Below are 19,202 nucleotides of genomic sequence, written 5' to 3' on the forward strand. Positions count from 1 at the left end.
TTTTTTATTATATTACATTGAAACTATATGTCGACTGATTCTCATTAGTGTTTTACTAGACTGTAAGGTTGGGGTTGTAAAAGGCTAAATTATCATATGCATTGGTTTATATGACAAAACATGCCTTTTTGACTCAAGAAGGTCCATACTGACTCCAAAGGCAGATACTGATAAGATCAGGGCCTGGTGTGTGGACTTTGGGGGTTTTACGATGTGGTCACATGTTGATTGGTCAGTTTGAATGTCTCAGTATTTGGGTTTTAGTCACATGGTCAAGAAAGGGACAAAATAGCTGATAAACATTGGCTCTGGGTCTTTTTTCCTGGCCTCTCTTTTCTGTTTCTGCGCTCTCCTGCTCTGCTCCTCTCCTTTTCTGGAGTCTATCTTCTCTGACTCTACTGCAATCAGGCTAACTTCTGGGCCTGCTCTCTTTGTTTCTCTCTCCCCGTGTCTCTTCTTCTACCACTGGTAACTTTAATTTTACATTTAAGCTGGATACAATTTATATCATATGTTTTATCATTTCATATTTGATCATTGTATACAGTTATTTTGTAATTAATTCAGTTGTAACCATAGAAAGTTATTGTTATTAAATCATCTCATTTTCAAGTATTTGTGAATTACTTTTGATTTAACATTGACACTTAATTGTTCCATATTGCAATACAATCGCATAATATCAACGCTCTCCCACATTTATAGCTATTAATACTGCCCTTATTTCCGCTTTTGGTATAAGATTGCAGAAGAATGGTTTGACTAGAAATGTACAGTTTTTTACCATCATACTGATGATTTTTTAGTCATTCAGCAGAACTACAGTTCGAACCGCTGTGGTTTAAAACCCATTCCTACAGGGTTAGGGTTAGTCTAAGTAGACATGTAGTTGCAAAGTTTCTTATAGTCAGTTGAATGTCTGCTGTGAAGCAGTGTCAGCAAATAATGAGTAAACAGTCTGCTAATACTCTAATGAGAATTAGTTGGCATGTAGATGCAATGTAACTTATAGTAAACGAAACGTGCAAAAGGGACTATCAAAATAAAGTAATGCCATTAATTATTATAATTATTTATTATAATAAAATCATAGTTAATTTTATTATTATTATTTATTTTAATAAAATCATGGTTCATTTTCATAAACGAAAACAAATATTGAAAAATCCTTCTGTTAACTGCAGGACTGAGCAGTGTTGCCAACTATTTCAAATCAAAAGTAGCTAAAGCCTGCCTGAAAAGTAGCTAAATGTTGCCAGATAACGTCATGCATTAATTTGCATATCAGTGACGTCATTCAGTATTATCTGACAATCGTAAAGCCTGGTTAAAGCTGCGGTCACACTGGGCTTTGTGTGTGCGAAATTCTGTCGTACAGCGCTGCGAAAAGGGGCGGGATTAAACAAGATGATTAGACATTTAAAAAAGTGAGTGATTAGTCCATATTTTAAATTTCTGTCCAGAGAGGTCCTGTTTTGATCCTCGATTGGTCTCACGCAGTCTAGTGATGCGATTTCGCAGGTCAAAGTTCACCAAGCTTGAACTTTGCACTGCAGCGAACTGCGAAACTTAACGCATGACCCTGCATTTCCGGTCTGACGCATTCGGGTGTGAATGAATGGAAGTCTATGGGAAGACAAGCCCAGTGTGACCGCAGCTTTCTACTTCTGTGTCAAGTGATCGGCGTGACCCACGGCGTAAGTCTTGCGTGTACCCGTGCATTTATACTTCTGCGCACTGTTTCTGTTGCTCTGCAATACACTTCCGAAACGCTAGCTGGTAGTAGGTGTTTATGTTCCTCTGTGTCGAGTTCCTTCGCTGGTGTTTTGTTTTTTCTGAACGCCTCCTTAATGTACAAGTGGCTCAAATTCGCTCATTTTGAGGCGGGACCCAGCGGAAATGTAACAACTTTAATAATAAGGTAAACACAAAACAGCAGTCTCCATCCGCAGCTCCTTCATGGGACTCCACACTTGTAAACACTCGCTGCATCACGCTCGTGCAGCTCTCACCTCCGCCCACACTCGTCAGCACTACCAAGCCAACCAATCACAGAGCTTGCGCTACGCGTACACGTTACATTTTTTGAGAGGTGCGCGTCAGCAACGCCGACGACCACGGTGAGGGGCTATGCGTCCACACATAGGCTGTGCCATAGCATACGCGTGCGCTTAATGCAGAAGTATAAATCAGCCTTAAGCCTCTTCTCTCTGACGCGCCGTGTATTATATTAAAACATTACATCCAGATGCACAATAATAGGGTTCTTATTAACATATTACTTTGCGCGATGACGTCATTGTGTAATCCCAACTCAAAACTACATCTTTATCTAGTAAACAAAGTAATTAATGTTTTCTCAAATTGACTTTGTCATTTGAAGCAGTTTATTATAACAACATAATCACTAAGCTTTTAAGATATAGCATAGAGGGTTTTATTGATGGATTAGCTTTTTACTTCAGAAAATGTTAATGAATTGGTGTCTTGTGGATTATTGTGACTACTTTATCAGCTGTTTTTATCTTTCATTATAGAGGATACATCATTGACCTAAAGTTCTTCAAATCAGTGACAATGAGGAAACTACATCTACATCTTAAATGGCCAGAGGGTGAGTCCATTTTCTGCAACTTATAACTGAACTGTCTCTTTACACCCACATTGCAAACCGATGTTCATCTGCTTCCACTTTTGCCCAAATCACAAAATCTGCTCATCAACCATCTAGTTCCTGTCCTACCTTTCAAAAACATCACACTTGAGTGTACATCATGATATGAAGGAAAAAAAATCTATTGCTACTTCCGTTTCAGACTTTAATACTCGAAACAAGCTTGGGTGTGAGAACAATCCATGACTAACTGTCCAGAGCAAATGCAATCCTTTCCAGCAATGAATGATGTCAGTAGGACGCATGATGGGTCTGAACTGATGCAGAAGGAGATTTCCCCTTCTAAAAAAAATTCTGCTCACATAAAGTCATGAGTGTCCAAACACAGAGAGAGTTTCTGCCTCCCACACCTGATGAGCCGGCGGAAGTGCATCACAATTCACCCACTTATACATGCATATCTTCTCACCTCCCCTGCGCACAGACACGCAAGATCACGCGGCACCACACTCCTACTAACACACACCCACAAATCTGGCAACCTTCCTGCACCCACTGAATCATTGCACGTTTTGTAGTTTCATGTCAGTCGATGCAGTCGATATCATCCAATCTAAATCTAAAGTTTTATTAGGATTAACGAGGATACCAAAAAATTTATTAAAGTGCTAATTAGGGCTGCACAATATATCGTTCCAGCATCGATATTGCAGTGTGATCATTCACAATAGTCACATCGCAGGATCTGCAATGTCAAGTTCAGCTTCAGCTTATTCATCCCTCAGGAAATTTGAGTGGAATTACAGCTGACCAAGAACCATATATGGTTGAGTGGTTGTGAAGTTAAACCTTGATAGAGTGAAAGAGTGCTTGTTTGACTGTAAGATTTCAAGTGCATTTAAATAATTTGTGTTCAAGAAATTATAACAATGAAAATGTATTGTATTTAACTTTTATACAATGAAGACTATGCAGTTTTATTTGCTTACATTTGATTATTCAACTTATACTCAAATACAGTTTAAAAAAATCATTTATGCAGATTATCTGGCCCATGAAATCATCCCAATCTATATGAAATGATGAGTTCTTTCCAAATTGAGGTATTCAAGTCATCTGGTGAAATAATTATATTCATAAACATAGCAGAAATTTAGATTAATAATATATTAATATGTATTATATTCTTGTTTAATTGTAACACTGAAATTATTAAATTATATTGGGTAATATAGTAATATATTATACACATTACATTTACATTTAGTCATTTAACAGACGCTTTTATCCAAAGCGACTTACAAATGAGGACAAGGAAGCAATTCACACAACAATAAGAGCAGCAGTGAATAAGTGCTATAGGCAAGTTTCAGGTGTGTAAAGTCTAAGAAGCAAAGCATTAGTAATGTTTTTTTTTTTTTTGAGAGAGAGAGAGAGAGAGAGAGTACAGTTAGTGGTATAGCCAGAGAGGCAGTTGCAGATTAGGAAGGAAAGTGGAGACTAAACAGTTGCGTTTTTAGTCGTTTCTTGAAGACAGCAAGTGACTCGGCTGTTCTGATGTAGTTAGGGAGTTCATTCCACCAACTGGGCAGATTGAATGCGAGAATTCCCTCTTAGGGATGGAACAACGAGGCGACGTTCATTCACAGAACGCAAGTTTCTGGAGGGCACATAAATCTGCAGAAGTGAGAGCAGATAAGAAGGAGCAAAGCCAGAGGTCGTTTTGTAAGCAAACATCAGAGCTTTGAATTTAATGAGAGCAGCAACTGGCAGCCAGTGCAAACGGGTGAGTAGCGGAGTGACATGTGCTCTACATTAATAATCATTAGTATTTTCATGTATGAGCAATTCCATGCAAATGTCAACCTTGCCATGAAAAAAATTCAGTTTTTGCCAAAAACCAAAACCGTTTCTGCGTTTTTTGTGTCGACTTGTAATTTACAGTGCTTTAAAAATACTCAAAAATGTCTCTGTCAGTGTTTTCAAACATTTATATTTGAAGTCACACAAGTGGCAATTTCACATCCGTCACATCCATAAAAGAGAGATGTCACATCCATAACGAAGCTTTTCCCTCATAAATGCAAAAATGTAAAATCAAATAAAATCAATCATGTTTGTTCTATAGTGAATCAACTCTTATCCTTTTGATTAGCATCGTTTATTTTTGGTTGTGCAGTTTAATTCACACAATTTCTACAAAGTATGTTGTATACTGCAAACTTGCAGACTTTTTTGTCACATCCATAACGCATGTTTATTTCCCTTATTTAAAATATAAACAACTCTGTGGCTAATTGTTTAGAAAAATATAAAGAGACATTTCAATATAATGTTTATACTTCCTCTGTCAATTTATGTTTTGAGATTTTACTGCAAATGTCACATTCATAACGCTGGAATTGCTCTTATGCATTATTCATTATAATATGTATGCACATGTCTTTCCAATTCAATTATAACATATATATATATATATATATATATATGCAAAACATATACAATAGAATGACCAAATCTGACATTACTAGTGACGATGCTTTTAATTAATGGAATATTAAATATTTTTGGCTTTTTGTTAATTAATGTATCTGTCTACCTCACCTACAGACACATACATGAATAATATTAGGTGCATGTCTATATATTTTCTCATATATGCATATGATAATGACATAAAATAACTGACAATGATTTTAATGCAATTGATATTGATAATGCATGTATTTTATATCAATATTTAGCGTATTTCCAGCATACCAATTTAAGAATTTTTAATAATAAGCAAAATTATTAGATTTACAAGTACTTTTAGACCAAAAATAGTCATAGTTACAATTTAATACATATTTATTTTACATTCAGACTCATATAATCAGCCTTACAATTATTGCAAAGTTAAAATAAAAAATAAATATATGTATTACATTTTATCATCATTTGGTACATGTCCCCATTTTGCCTTAATCAAAGAATGCACCCAAGCTGGCGCTGACTGAGTGTTCATTTGATATTGACGTCATTACCTTCATTTGTTTGAACATTTTTGCAAATCCTAAAACGTTGTTTATTTGCATGTTAAATTGAATAAAAAACACAACGTGGCCTAAAAGTTAAGCAAACAGGCAATAACAAATACAAATTAAATCAAGTAAAAGCATCAATCGGATGTTAGCATTGTAGAAAGCAATAAACTGCGCTATTATGGAGGAGGTGGGAGCTTCAAATTCCCACATTTGTGGAAAAAAAAAGATTGGAAACCACACACGGTGTGACTTGACGCAGATGGTGGGCAGGGTTTGTTTTTTCTCTCTGAGGATGTCGTATTTTGTGCGTCATGAGCACATATATTTTCGATTAGACCCACACCTGATATGGTTTTAAATTGCAGGGAATTGCTTTCAGAATATACACACGACAAACTCTTACAAACATGCTATGACTTTGTTTATCTAGTACAACACCCTTAAGCTTTTTGGCACGAGCATTCGTTGTTGATAGAGTGCACTAATACGATATTTTGACTGTGGTCATTGACATGTCCATCTGGGACTGTTTTCTAGATATTGTGTTGTTCATTTGAGCCTTGTTGGGGCTCCCTTTTTTGTAGGGCAATTCAGGGAAGAACCTATGATTGTTGGGTTACATTTACATGATATTTATTCATTTGGCAGACATTTATCCAAAGCAACTTATCAGTAAACATACTCACTCTCCACACAAGTGTTGAAGTTATGTTTTCAATAAAATAAATAGATGTGCGAACATTATAGTTCACCCCTTCATTTACTCTCACTTCACATGTTCTAAACCTATTTCAATTTCTTTCTTCTATTGAACAGTAAAGACGATATTTAGAAAAAAGCTGGAAACCTGGTAGCACTGACTTCCATAGCATTTGTTTTTCTTACTATGGATGTGAACATTTACAGGGTTTCAGCTTCAAACAAGTTTCTTTTGTATTTAATAGAATAGAAAAACTTGTAAAGGTTTTGAACCATTTGAGCGTGAGTAAATAGTGAGCAATTCAGCATTTTTGTGTAAACTTTCACTTCAAGTGCAACTTTTGCTCTGCTTGTTCAAACTACTTATTTAAAATGAGTTGAAACAAAACAGTTCTGAAGTTTGTTTTGGGGACAATGTAATTGCTTTATGTACTATCTACTTAAAATAGTGAAATTGATTTACTTAACTGATTTGTATTGTGATAACATGAAGGAATTGTGTGGAACCCAGTAATTTTTGACAGTGTTGACATTTTGACATTTAACTTAGGGAGCTGGAATATACAGTACATTTCACTTTTTTATGAAATTAGCTAAGAATGAAATGGGTAGGGCGAAGCAGTGGCACAGTAGGTAGTGCTGTCGCCTCACAGCAGGAAGGTCGCTGGTTCGAGCCTCGGCTCAGTTGGCGTTTCTGTGTGGAGTTTGCATGTTCTCCCTGCGTTCACGTGGGTTTCTTCCAAGTGCTCCGGTTTCCCCCACAGTCCAAAGACATGCAGTACAGGTGAATTGGGTAGGCTAAATTGTCCCTAGTGTATGTGTGTGTGTGTGAATGTGTATGTGTTTCCCCAGTGATGGGTTGCGGCTGGAAGGGCATCCGCTGCATAAAACAAATGCTGGATGAATTGGCGGTTCATTCCACTGGGGCGACCCCGGATTAGTAAAGGGACTAAGCCGAAAAGAAAATAAATGAATGAATGAATGGAATGGGTATTTGTAAAACTTCAACTATAAGCAATCATAAAGTTTGAAAGAAAATCTATAACTGGACTGAATACACAGATATTTTATTCATTCATTCATTCACTTTTCGGCTTAGTCCCTTTTTTATTCTGGGGTCGCCACAGCGGGACTTATCCAGCATATGTTTTACGGAGCGGATGCCCTTCCAGCTGCAACCAAACACTGGGAAACATCCATTCACACTCATTCACAGACATACATTATGGACAATTTAGCTTACCCAATTCACCTATACCACATGTTTTTGGACTTGTGGGGGAAACTGGAGCACCCGAAGGAATCCCACACAAACATGGGGAGAACATGCAAACTCCACACAGAAATGCCAGCTGACCCAGCCGGGCCTCGAACCAGCAACCTTCTTGCTGTGAGGCGATTGTGCTACCCACTGTGCCACCGTGTTGCCCACAGATATTTTATAATAACTGTAAATGGAGAAATATGAAACTATAGACTTTCTTCAGCAGGGAAAAGGAAATAGCCAAAAAAGTGATGTTTTGGTGGCACAAAGTAATTATAAAACAGATTTTATCCACTTTGCTTTTATTCAGATGTGATTATTATGTCCAGATGTGATTAACATATCCATGTTGTACATCTTGTTTTTATGTTCAGAATTTCAAGGCAGAATATTTGTGTCCAGATTTAATTGAAGTTGTGAATGAAATGGACTCTTGGGCTCTGCTGCTCTCTAGAGGTAGTAATGAGGCACTACTAAATATTTACAAAATGTAGCTCTTGAGGTGGTGATTCAATTACAATTAATTCATATGTAATAATTTCAGTTTTAATTAATCAATTTTATTTTATTTAAGTTTGTTTGTATAAACATCTCTATACATGACAGCCTGTATTAACTCACTGGAATTTTACTGAATAGAAAGAATGTGACTTGTGAGTTGTGTGAATCTGTCTGATAGTGCCATCTGCTGACCTAAACTACAAACATAACTAAACCATAACTTAACAACACTTTCAGTTTAAACCAGGGGTGCCCAAACTTCTTATAAAGGGGCAAAACCCAAACTTGATTGAGGCTAGTGGACCGAAGGTCAATATAGTTGACATGAGTATAGGTTTCCTCTGGGTGCTCCGGATCTCCCCACAGTCAAAAAGACATGCGCTATAGGTGAATTGAATAAGCTAAATTGGCTGTAGTGTGTGTATGACTGCAAGAGTGTAAAGGTGTTCAGTTTTCCAGCTGTGGCGGCAGACTCTGTTGGGCCTTTTACACAGATCTACCAACTACCGTGGCGTTATTTCAATAACAAATGTTGTGAGCGCAGTATTAGAAGTCTCTTTGCTTGCGCTTCAATTTCCTCTGTGCACAAAACTTCTTGCACGCCCTCAAATATACGCTGCTCAAGTGCAGATTATCTTGTGCGCTCTCAAATAAACGCTGCTGAAGTGCGATTTAGTGTATTTATGTAACAAGTATGTCTCCAACATTCATTCGATTAGGAATATTTATGAATTTCTCCAATAGACCTACCGAGCGGCATTAATGTGTCCTGATGTAAAGTGAAACGGAAACCATGTTCATCTTAACTGAAAGCTTCGCCGTGTGTTAGCGTCATGCGTCAGTCAGTCACTATGTCACCTTAAAGGGTAAACAAATGACGCACAGCACTATGATTACAGAAAAGGTTGCGCTGTTATAATTCACTTACCTTTTAAAACGTTGTGGTGAGATTATATTCCGCTATTAAAAAAACAACAACGACTGAATGTTTTGAATGAGAAGTAATGTAGAACTTTGGTGTGGCGCCCCGCCATAGAAGAATGAAATGTAGCGAAAACCATGGGTGTTTCCCATTGTTGGGCAGGAAGGGCATCTGCCCTACTGAAAAAAACAGCTTAAACCAGCCTAAGCTGGTTGGCTGGTTTTAGCTGGTTGACCAGCCTGGTTTAGAGGGGTTTTGGCCATTTCCAAGCTGCCATTTCCAGCCTGGTCTTAGCTGGTCAGGCTGGAAAAAAAACAGCTAAAACCAGCTTGACCAGCCAAAACCAGCTATGTCCAGCTTAAACCAGGCTGGTCAAGCTGGTTTTGGTTGGATTTAGCTGGTCAGTTTCCAGCCTGACCAGTTAAGACCTGGCTGGAACCCAGCCTGGAAATGGCCAAAACCCCTCTAAAACCAGGCTGGTCAACCAGCTAAAACCAGCCTAGGCTGGTTTAAGATGGATTTTTCAGCAGGGTGTTGCAAAAAAAAAAATAGGCTGGATAAGATGGCGATTCATTCAGTTGTTGCGACCCCTGATTAATAAAGGGACTAAGCCGAAAAGAGAATGAATGAATGCTTTTTTGGTAGCTCAGCAATAAAACAAAGTAAAAAAAGGCTACGTCAAATTAGAAATGACCATCTCTTTTAAAGACATTCGCCCCAACTCATCAACAAATAACACAGAAGTACTGGGATAACAGTTTATTGTTTAGATAAAACCACTGATGTTTATAGGAAAGATTACAATCACTGTCATGAGCATTTAACCATGCTCAAAAATGAAAGTTGTAGGCAGCAACTACATTATTTAACCAATAGGTGGCCATCAAGCCATCAAAAATATGCCACTGAATAATTCTTCAAAAATTATACATCTAGCAGTGAAACGAAGTTTTGAGTGAATAACTGAATCATTTATTAAAAATTAGACTAAAATGAATATGGGTTGTACTGATTATAATGTTAGATTTTATACATTAGATTAGATTTAGCGTTATCAGCAACAGTAGTAGCAGCAGTGAATTTTTCACAGTACTGAATATTTTACAATTTATTTTTATTCAGTTGATTATTTCTTCATTTAATTTTTAATAAAACTACAGATTTTAAGTTCTGTGTGTTAAAACTGAAAGTTTCTTGCAGTACTGTTTTTGTAAATAATGGAAAGCAAATGCCATTTGTCTCCTTCCTTTTTTGGCTGATCCGAAAAATGGTTCGATCCGTGGCTAAAAAAACCATAGTGTGATCCGAACCATGAGATTTGTGATCCGTTACACCACTAGTGGGGGACATTATCTAATCTATGTTTGCAGTGCAGTTATTTTAGTTTGAAACAACACAAGTGTGATTTATTTATTTTTTGTTCAGGCCCATTTATCCTTTTCAAAGAATGACAATGAATAATTATTTTATTTACATGGGTGTTCTCACGTGGAAAGCACCAACACTTTTACACTTACCAGGTTTTATCTTTTGGATAAAGTAAAAAAAACCTAAATATTAAATCTTTATTAAATTTTTAATTAAATTTAAAATTAAATTTTTTTGCTTAAAAACTTTTCCTCCGCTTTACTTTTACAGTTCTCAGGTCTGGATAAAGACCAAAAAGACCATTCTGCTATTATAAAATAAAGATAAAATATAAAATACACATAAATACATTACAGTGATAGTTTTCTAATCAAGCCCTTGCTTTTTTATAAGGTACATCATGCATTGATATACATAAAATAGTAACTACAACAACTTTACAGAGTTTCAAATATATAATAAATTGCATAACTTCTCATTAAGTGAAACAACTGCAATTGTATTTGGCAGAGGTATTCAAAATAAGCCAAAATTATTGAGTAATTCATCAGGCATCTTGTTCAATCACAGGTGTTATGTTGACTTTTGTTTTTCACTGGTCTTTCTAGACTTGTTGTCCACTGTATTTTGACAACACCACCAAGCCCAGTTTTGTTGAATTTCTCATTGATCTGAAGGACAAAAATGAAGACAATAATTAAACCATTTCCATTTTAATATTTCAGCATACTGTTTTTAAATGCACTGTTAACATTAAAGCATTTAACTTGAAGCATTTTACACCACATAGAAGAGATCATGTTTACCTCATCTAATATGTTTTCCCTTATTTCAGGGTCTGTAAGGTCCACTTGACTAGCAGGCTTGAGTTTCAATCGCATAAACACCCGTTTGCCTTCATCTATGATACATACGCAAATCAAAACATGCATCAAACAAAAGAAATATGTTCAGACTTTTAGTCTTTTCACTTTACTTTTGCTAAAATGCAAAGATATTCTTACCTTGGCTACAGTAAAATGGAAGTGGGTTGAAGCACTTCTCGTCTGTCTCTTTCCAGGAGTGAATGTCTATTGCAGGGCATTTTGAGCCATCCTGTGAGGAAATGTCACTTTTCGTAGTGTTTTGTGAATCAGAATTCAAATTAAACCCCCCTATCCAGCAAGCGGATGTCAAATAATTATTCACATAGATTGCAGACATCTTGTCTAGATCCTCCTTACTGTTCACAAAAGCCAGATCTGTGTATTTCTGTCTGCATTGAGTCTGAGCTAGCGTCCATGTCAATGTTGTTTTAGGTTCATAATAGAATTTCCTAGGGAGAAGAGAATAACTCTCAGAAAGAGCTGTAAGAGAGAATAAAAAACACAAGTGTTAATAACTCAGGACCAAGAGGGAATGTTATACTTTGAATCACGTTCTTGCAAAGTCTTTTTTTTTGGTCTCATTTAAAGTTTTGCATTCAGGTGATCATGTTGTCAATGTAGTCTTCAATAGATAAATTAATACATTCCAAATTATGTTAAAATACATTTCCTACTGAATACCCTCATGAACACATTGAGTTCAGAAAGAAAACGAATGTGTAACAGTCCACTCGTATTAAGACTATACTGTTAATTAAATCCAATTACTTATTTTGTAGGCCCTACTTAAATATACAATCTGAACTATTTATTTATTTTTTTAAAGATTTATTTATGGCATTTTTGATTTTATTAAGTGGATAGGACAGTATTTCAGACAGGAAGCGAAGTGGAAGAGCGAGGGTAGGGACGGGAAATTTCCTTGAGCTGGGATACGAACTCGGGACGCCCTGAAGTGCAACTGCACCATATGTCAGCGCAGTAACCTAGGCTATTGCGTCAACGTCTGAGCTAATATAAACATTGTTTTATTTGCGTCTTTAAATAGTTGTATTTATTTTTTTCTGTTTCTTATATCTTACTTAGTTCTTATTTTATTTCTGACTGTTTACTTGTCTTTATCAATGTTTAAAATTAAAAACAGATTAATTGTTTTTGCTTATGACTTAAAAAGCATAATAATAATCGCAACCATGAGCCTTGTTGCAGTTCTTTATTCAAACATTATTAATGAAAGCAGTTTTTTTTTTCACAAAACATTTTAGATGATCATTTGCTTTGGTCTAATGCCTTTTAAATGCTACTAATATTAAAAAAAGTTATATTTACATAATGCTTGCAAAATGACGATGTGACCTCTGCATAACCAGTAAAAATATTTTTAAATGTTTGAATAATCGTTCAAAATGGTCTTCAAACATAGCGGCAATAGCTGGGATTTAAAACAGTTTGTTTAAATCTGTTTTACGGAATTAATCTAAAACACTGAAAAGACATTTGTACAATTCAATTATGAACACAAATATACAGACCATAACTAAAAAATCTGTGTTACCTGAGAGAAGAAACAGCAGAGCAGTTTTCACATTCATGTTTGGAGTGTGTCAAAGCTTTCTTGAGTTTGGAGTGAAATGCATCTGAACCGAGCATGTGTGTGTGTGATGATTATATACATGTTGCTATGTTGCAGCGATTGGTAGCCCAATGTCAGCACCACGTTGTTTTGAATAGGACACAGTGTCCTTCACAGACATCATGCAAACAAACAAAACATTTGTTTCTTCTTTTCACATTATCATTTGAGGATGCTGGCATATATTTAAATGCATGTTGTTTTCTGTTTTTAGAATATAGTATGACCTGACTTATGTGACACAAATGTGTGTGCATTATGGACGATTTAAGTTTGGTGTGATTTCACACAATGTTTTTGTATTTTAAAAGTATCAATTATTGCCTTGGTTTTTTCAAACTACAAAAACGAGAAACCACAGTAAAGTCAGGTTAAAAAAAGTATTTGTAGCAGCACTTATATACATCAGTATCTTTAAGCATAGATTAAAGACTTTTTGCTTTTAACGGTATTTAGAGTTCAAGTTCTAGTTCAATTTATTTATTTAGCACGTTTCCAACTGCCACAAGGCTGCACAAAGTGCTTTACAGAGAAAACAAATAAACAATATAAGCATAAAAACAGTAACAGCAATATGCACATAATAGGAAAGAACATAGTGTAACAATAAAAAGAGCAAAAAATAAAAATAGAAATTTTGCTTAATTAAAAGATGCTACCACAATTGACCACACTAAACAAAATTAAGAACATGACTGTATTGATCTCCCCCTGAAAGAAAGCACTTATGCTTCAAAACACCTAGAACATAAATGAGTCTTTAATTTAGACTTAAAAATAGGCAGTGACGAAGCCTCTTTTAGTTCTAATGGCAGCGCGTTCCAGAGGCAAAGACCTGCTATGGCAAAAGCACATTCCCTACTATTGAGACGCGTTGGGATAAATATTGAGGGCCCAGACCAGGGGCGTTGCTAGACATAAAGCTCTACTGGGGCACACACAAACACTATATATATATATATATATATATATATATATATATATATATATATATATATATATATATATATATATATATATATATATATATATATATATATATATATATATATATATATAATAAATATATAATATTTATTATATTTATTATAAATAAAAGTATTCTTCTTATTATAAAATTATTCTTCTAAATAATCTTAAATGTAATTGGAAAACAATGTTAAGACAACTGGAGTGATATGCTCATTTAAGAAAACAATGTTAAGACAACTGGAGTGATATTCTCATTTAAGAAAACAATGTTAAGACAACTGGAGTGATATGCTCATTTAAGAAAACAATGTTAAGACAACTGGAGTGATATGCTCATTTAAGAAATTACTTTTGCATAAATATTTTCATTTTAATGAAATTCTATAGACAATTCAATAAAATACAAAAATACAAAAAAAGTGTGTTATAGAATTATCTGTTGTAGTAGATTTGACACATGGCAGAGAATTAGGTTTATTAAGTCTTACCTCCCTGACTCGTCATGCCTCCTTTTTGCTTCATACAAAAAAATCTATTAGGAGACATGCTTAGTAAGATCACCGTCAAATTGTTTAAACTTTAGTTTTGTTGATTTTGCAAAACAAAAAAGGCTGTTACACTTGTTTTACAACGCATGAGCGGCGCGTAACAAGCAGGTAGCCTGCTTTTTTGGTGCGCATGTTAACTACCGGGACTCGCACCAGCAGAAGAGCAGCGCGTGCGAGAACAGCGCGTGGGAGAGGCGCACATGCGGAGATACTTCAGTTTGCTTTTTGGCTAAACACATTGCTTTCACCAGCGTTGGTTCGGTTGCACATACCGAGAATAACGTCTTTATTTCGGAATTAACACTCTTGATAAATACACTGGCATATGAAGTAAATCATATCTCAATGCATTTACTGGGGCACTGGAGATTTTTACTGGGGCACGTGCCCCAGTGAATTGGGTCTAGCGGCGCCCCTGGCCCAGACCATGTAGGGCTTTAAAGACAAAGAGAAGGATTTTGAATTCGATTCTTTGTGTCACTGGTAACCAATGGAGAGATCTCAAAATAGGAGTGACATGTACATATTTCAGGCTTTTTGTTAAAAATCTAGCTGCTGCGTTTTGCATTAACTGTAAGCGAGCAATCTGAGACTTAGGCAGCCCAAACTAAAGAGAGTTACAATAGTCAAACCGGGAGGTTATAAGCACGTGTATGGCAATTTCTAGAGAGTGTGAAGGAAGAGAGGATTTCATTTTAGAGAGAAGGCGGAGTTGGTAGAAACTATTTCCAAACACTTTTGAGATATGTTTATCAAATTTTAAGTTCTGGTCTAATGTTACGCCCAGGTTACGTACCTGGGGTGATCTGAACTCCTCCAGGTTGCCCAACCTGGGGCGTTTACAGTCCGACAAATAATTGAGCCCAAATATAACAACCTCTGTTTTCTCCTCATTTAGAGATAAAAAGTTTTCAGAAAGCCATGCTTTTTTAGAGGTGTAACTGTTGGTCTGTTTTCCTTGCTGTTTGTTGGAAAGCACATTGGTAAAAAATAGTCCTGTAAAAATAAAATGGACATTGTCATTAATCTACATTAAGACTAGTGTTATTTATCTCTGAATAATTTTTGTAGGCCCTGCTTCAATCTAGTTATATCTGAAAATCTAAAAGCATAATTTAATTTGTTAAAGACAAACACAAAAATTGGAAGCCTTAGTGAAGTCAAGTATTCATAGCAAATAAAATAAAGGTTATTATAGGACAAACTGTAATGTGATTGGGACGCTGACAACAGAGGTGCAGATTGAAATGCAGGGTTTATTAAGAGAATGGTCAGGCAAGCAATGGTCAACACAGGGGCAGTTAGATGTACACAGGCAGATTCAGAGTCATAGTCAGTAAACAGGCAGATGGTCAAAAGGCAGGCAACAGACAGGAATAAATGAAAAAGAAAAGAGGATCAAACATGGAAAGTCAAGGCAAAGGCATCGTAATGCCACACACAGTTAAACAAAACTATGCAACTGTGTAAGTCTATGTAATCAGTTCTGAACATCTTCAGCTGTGTGTGTTAGCAGTCAGCGGACAACCAGAACAGGTGTGAGTTTGTGGTGCATGACTGGATCTGTAGTCCATGTAATGGCGAATTTGTAGTTGTTTTAGTGATCTGCAAGGATTAGATTGCTGGTGATTGTGACACAAACACTGTTCAGAATATTAAATGTTGTTTTGATTCTTGTCTTGATTTTTGACTTGTGCATTTTGTATTTGTATAAATACATATCTTTGTATCTATTAATTACATCAAACTGATTGAGTTATTTCGATATTGAACAGGCAAAATACAAGATTTACCTTGAGTCAATATATTTGACCTAAACAGCATGCATGGAGATTAAGGGTGTGATGAGATGCTTACTCCACGAGACGAGACGAGACGAGATTGGGGTCACGAGAACGAGACGAGATTTTTTCACTTTTTTTAAGAAATCTTCAATGATGAAATTTATGAATGGAAAAGTCTTTTATTCAACTGAGAGAAAAAAAAAAAATCACAAATTGCAAAACTATTTAGGTGTTTTTTTTATATAAATTTTTAATTAATGTTATTTAACTTCTATTTTAGTGAATTCTATGCAGTAAAGGGCATGCAAACACTGCAAGATATTTTGTTAATAGCCTCGCCTCGCTTAATTTCGCGAGATCTCGTCATTATATTATAATGCATATTTAAATGCACATTTTAATTGAGGTTTTTCCTAAAATATCCATATATTAAAATCATAATTATTTTTTAAATTGTCTTTGATGTTATTATCTGTAATGCTGCTGTTTAATATGTATACTGCATCCTTAAAAAGTGAAAATGCAAATATGGCATTGTTAGATAGCTGATCTTTGCCCCTTTGCATCTTTTTCCGTTTCACTGGATTATTTGGTAACAATTTACATTAGGTTTCAATTGGTTAACCTTAGTTATGAGTTCAGTATTTCCTTATTTGTTATTAAAATAAGTTGTCTAACAAACTACAGTTTAGACAACTAATGTTATATACATTATCACAGAACGCCACAGCAAGGGTAAATGTTTGTGGACTGTATGAGAAGACAATTACAACTATAAATGCTTTATGCTATATAAACTTTAACTAAACAACAGTGATAAAGTAATAATTAATAGTATAGTAGCACAACTACAATACTATAATAATAAATAAACATTGGTAACCAATCAGAATCCATCCTACTTTAAAGAGGACAAATATTTAATGAGGCAGATGACAATAGAAGCTCATGCTTTTTTATTGAACAGAACATTAATAATAATAGTAATAATAATAAATTTGATTTGTATGTCACTTCTTTCTATATAACATGCAACTCGAAGTGCTTTACAAACATAAACAAATATTAAAAACAACATCAGTATAAGGTAAAATATAAAAATGGATAAGCACATACAGAAAACATGAAAGTATAAATAGCGCAAAATAGAGCAAAATAAATTTAAATGGTCAGTTTGCACAAATTCCTATGATTGTTTGCCACTTAAATTGACAATCTATTGATAACTAAACTTATTAATGCAAGCTGTATCAGTGGGACAGTGTCATTAGTGGGACAATATGTGTGAATGACACTCAAAACACAAGCATGTTTTCACTGTAAATAAAAGGTTAGAATTAAATTAGAATTAGAAAAGGTAAAACTAATCAATCAGGGCTCAAAATTTACTTTTTTTTACTTGGTAGCACCGATGTTTCAACTTCAAATATTTAGGAGCACCATAAAAAAGTAGTACCACCAGAAAAAAATTAGGAGCACCCACCAAAAATGAATGAGCACCACTGCAAACTATATATTAAGGGATTTATTGTATTGAAAACAACATCAATTAGCACTAACAAAAACCAGAAACAACTATCTAACTAATGCTGTGATGACTTATTAATATTTGTGCAATAATTCCAAAATGAATGTCTAATAATGAGAAAATATTAATCATGATGATGATGATGACAATAATCCTAACAATGAATTACATTTGTGTACAATGTTAGATACATTTAGCGAACTTTTGCGCTGAACACGCAGTGAATGCAACGCATCGAGATTCGGACACCTTCTCCAAAAACACTTGATTGATCTCGGCTGGCGGACCAACATTCACCACATGATCGCTGTCATCAGTGCCATTATTTGTAACTTTAAGTGAGGTTTGCAAAACTGTGTACTTTTTACTCGCTTCATCTGACAGCGAGAAGCCTTGAGTTATTGACGGCTAATATGATTTATTTATTATTTATTATCAATAATATTATTATCAATCTTATTTTATTATCAATTAGGTGGATCCATGAACAACTTTAACCACCAAGTTTAATTTAAATCTCTCAATGTGTTAAGTACTGCAATACATGAAATAGTATGATTTTTTGTGGGACTTGAGTGACTTAGGGAGTGGAAGGATACTCAGATGGTTTTGCATAGGTCACAAAGTCCTTCACGGATGTTTTGTAAACAAAATTGTAGCAGCTGCTTTTTTTTTTTTTTTTAAACAAGTCAAGCATTGGAGTGCATCAGTTCACTAGTAATCCTGCCTTTACTTATGCTCTTACAGGACATGAATTTAATTATTTTACATACAACATAGATTATATAATTATTAGATTTCACAGATTATTTTTCAAATTACATGCTTTGCAATCTCTGTTTAAATATATTAAATGCTAGAAAAATAGGAATATATATATATATATATATATATATATATATTGATATTCAGTGATTTCTTCAGTGATATTTGAAGTCCTTTACAATCACATGGCAGAAACTCAATGCATTTGGGTATGTAGACATGGTCAAGATGATCAATATGCTGCTGTTCAAACAGGGCATCAGAATGGGGAAGAAAGATGACTTAAGGGACTTTGGAGATGGGGTGAGTATTTCAGAAACTTCTGATCTACTGGGATTTTCACGCTCAAATAACTCTAGGGTTTACAGTGAATCCGTAGATGCCAGAGATCAGAGGAGAATGGCCAGACTAGTTTTAGCTGATAGAAAGGCAACAGTAACTCAAAAAACCACTTGTTACAACCGAGGCATGCAGAAGAGCATCTCTGACCACAACGTGTTTAACCTTGAGGCGGATGGGCTACAGCAACAGAAGACCACACCGGGTGCCACTCCTGTCAGCTAAGAACAGGAAACTGAGGCTACAATTCACACAGGCTCACTAAAATTGGACAATAGAAGATTGGAAAAATGTTGCCTGGTCTTACGAGTCTCGACTTCTGCTGCGACATTCGGATGGTAGAATCAGAATTTGGCATCAACAACATGAAAGC

Source organism: Danio aesculapii, chromosome 2 (genome assembly GCF_903798145.1).
Source record: "Danio aesculapii chromosome 2, fDanAes4.1, whole genome shotgun sequence".
NCBI classification, from domain to species: Eukaryota; Metazoa; Chordata; class Actinopteri; order Cypriniformes; family Danionidae; genus Danio; species Danio aesculapii.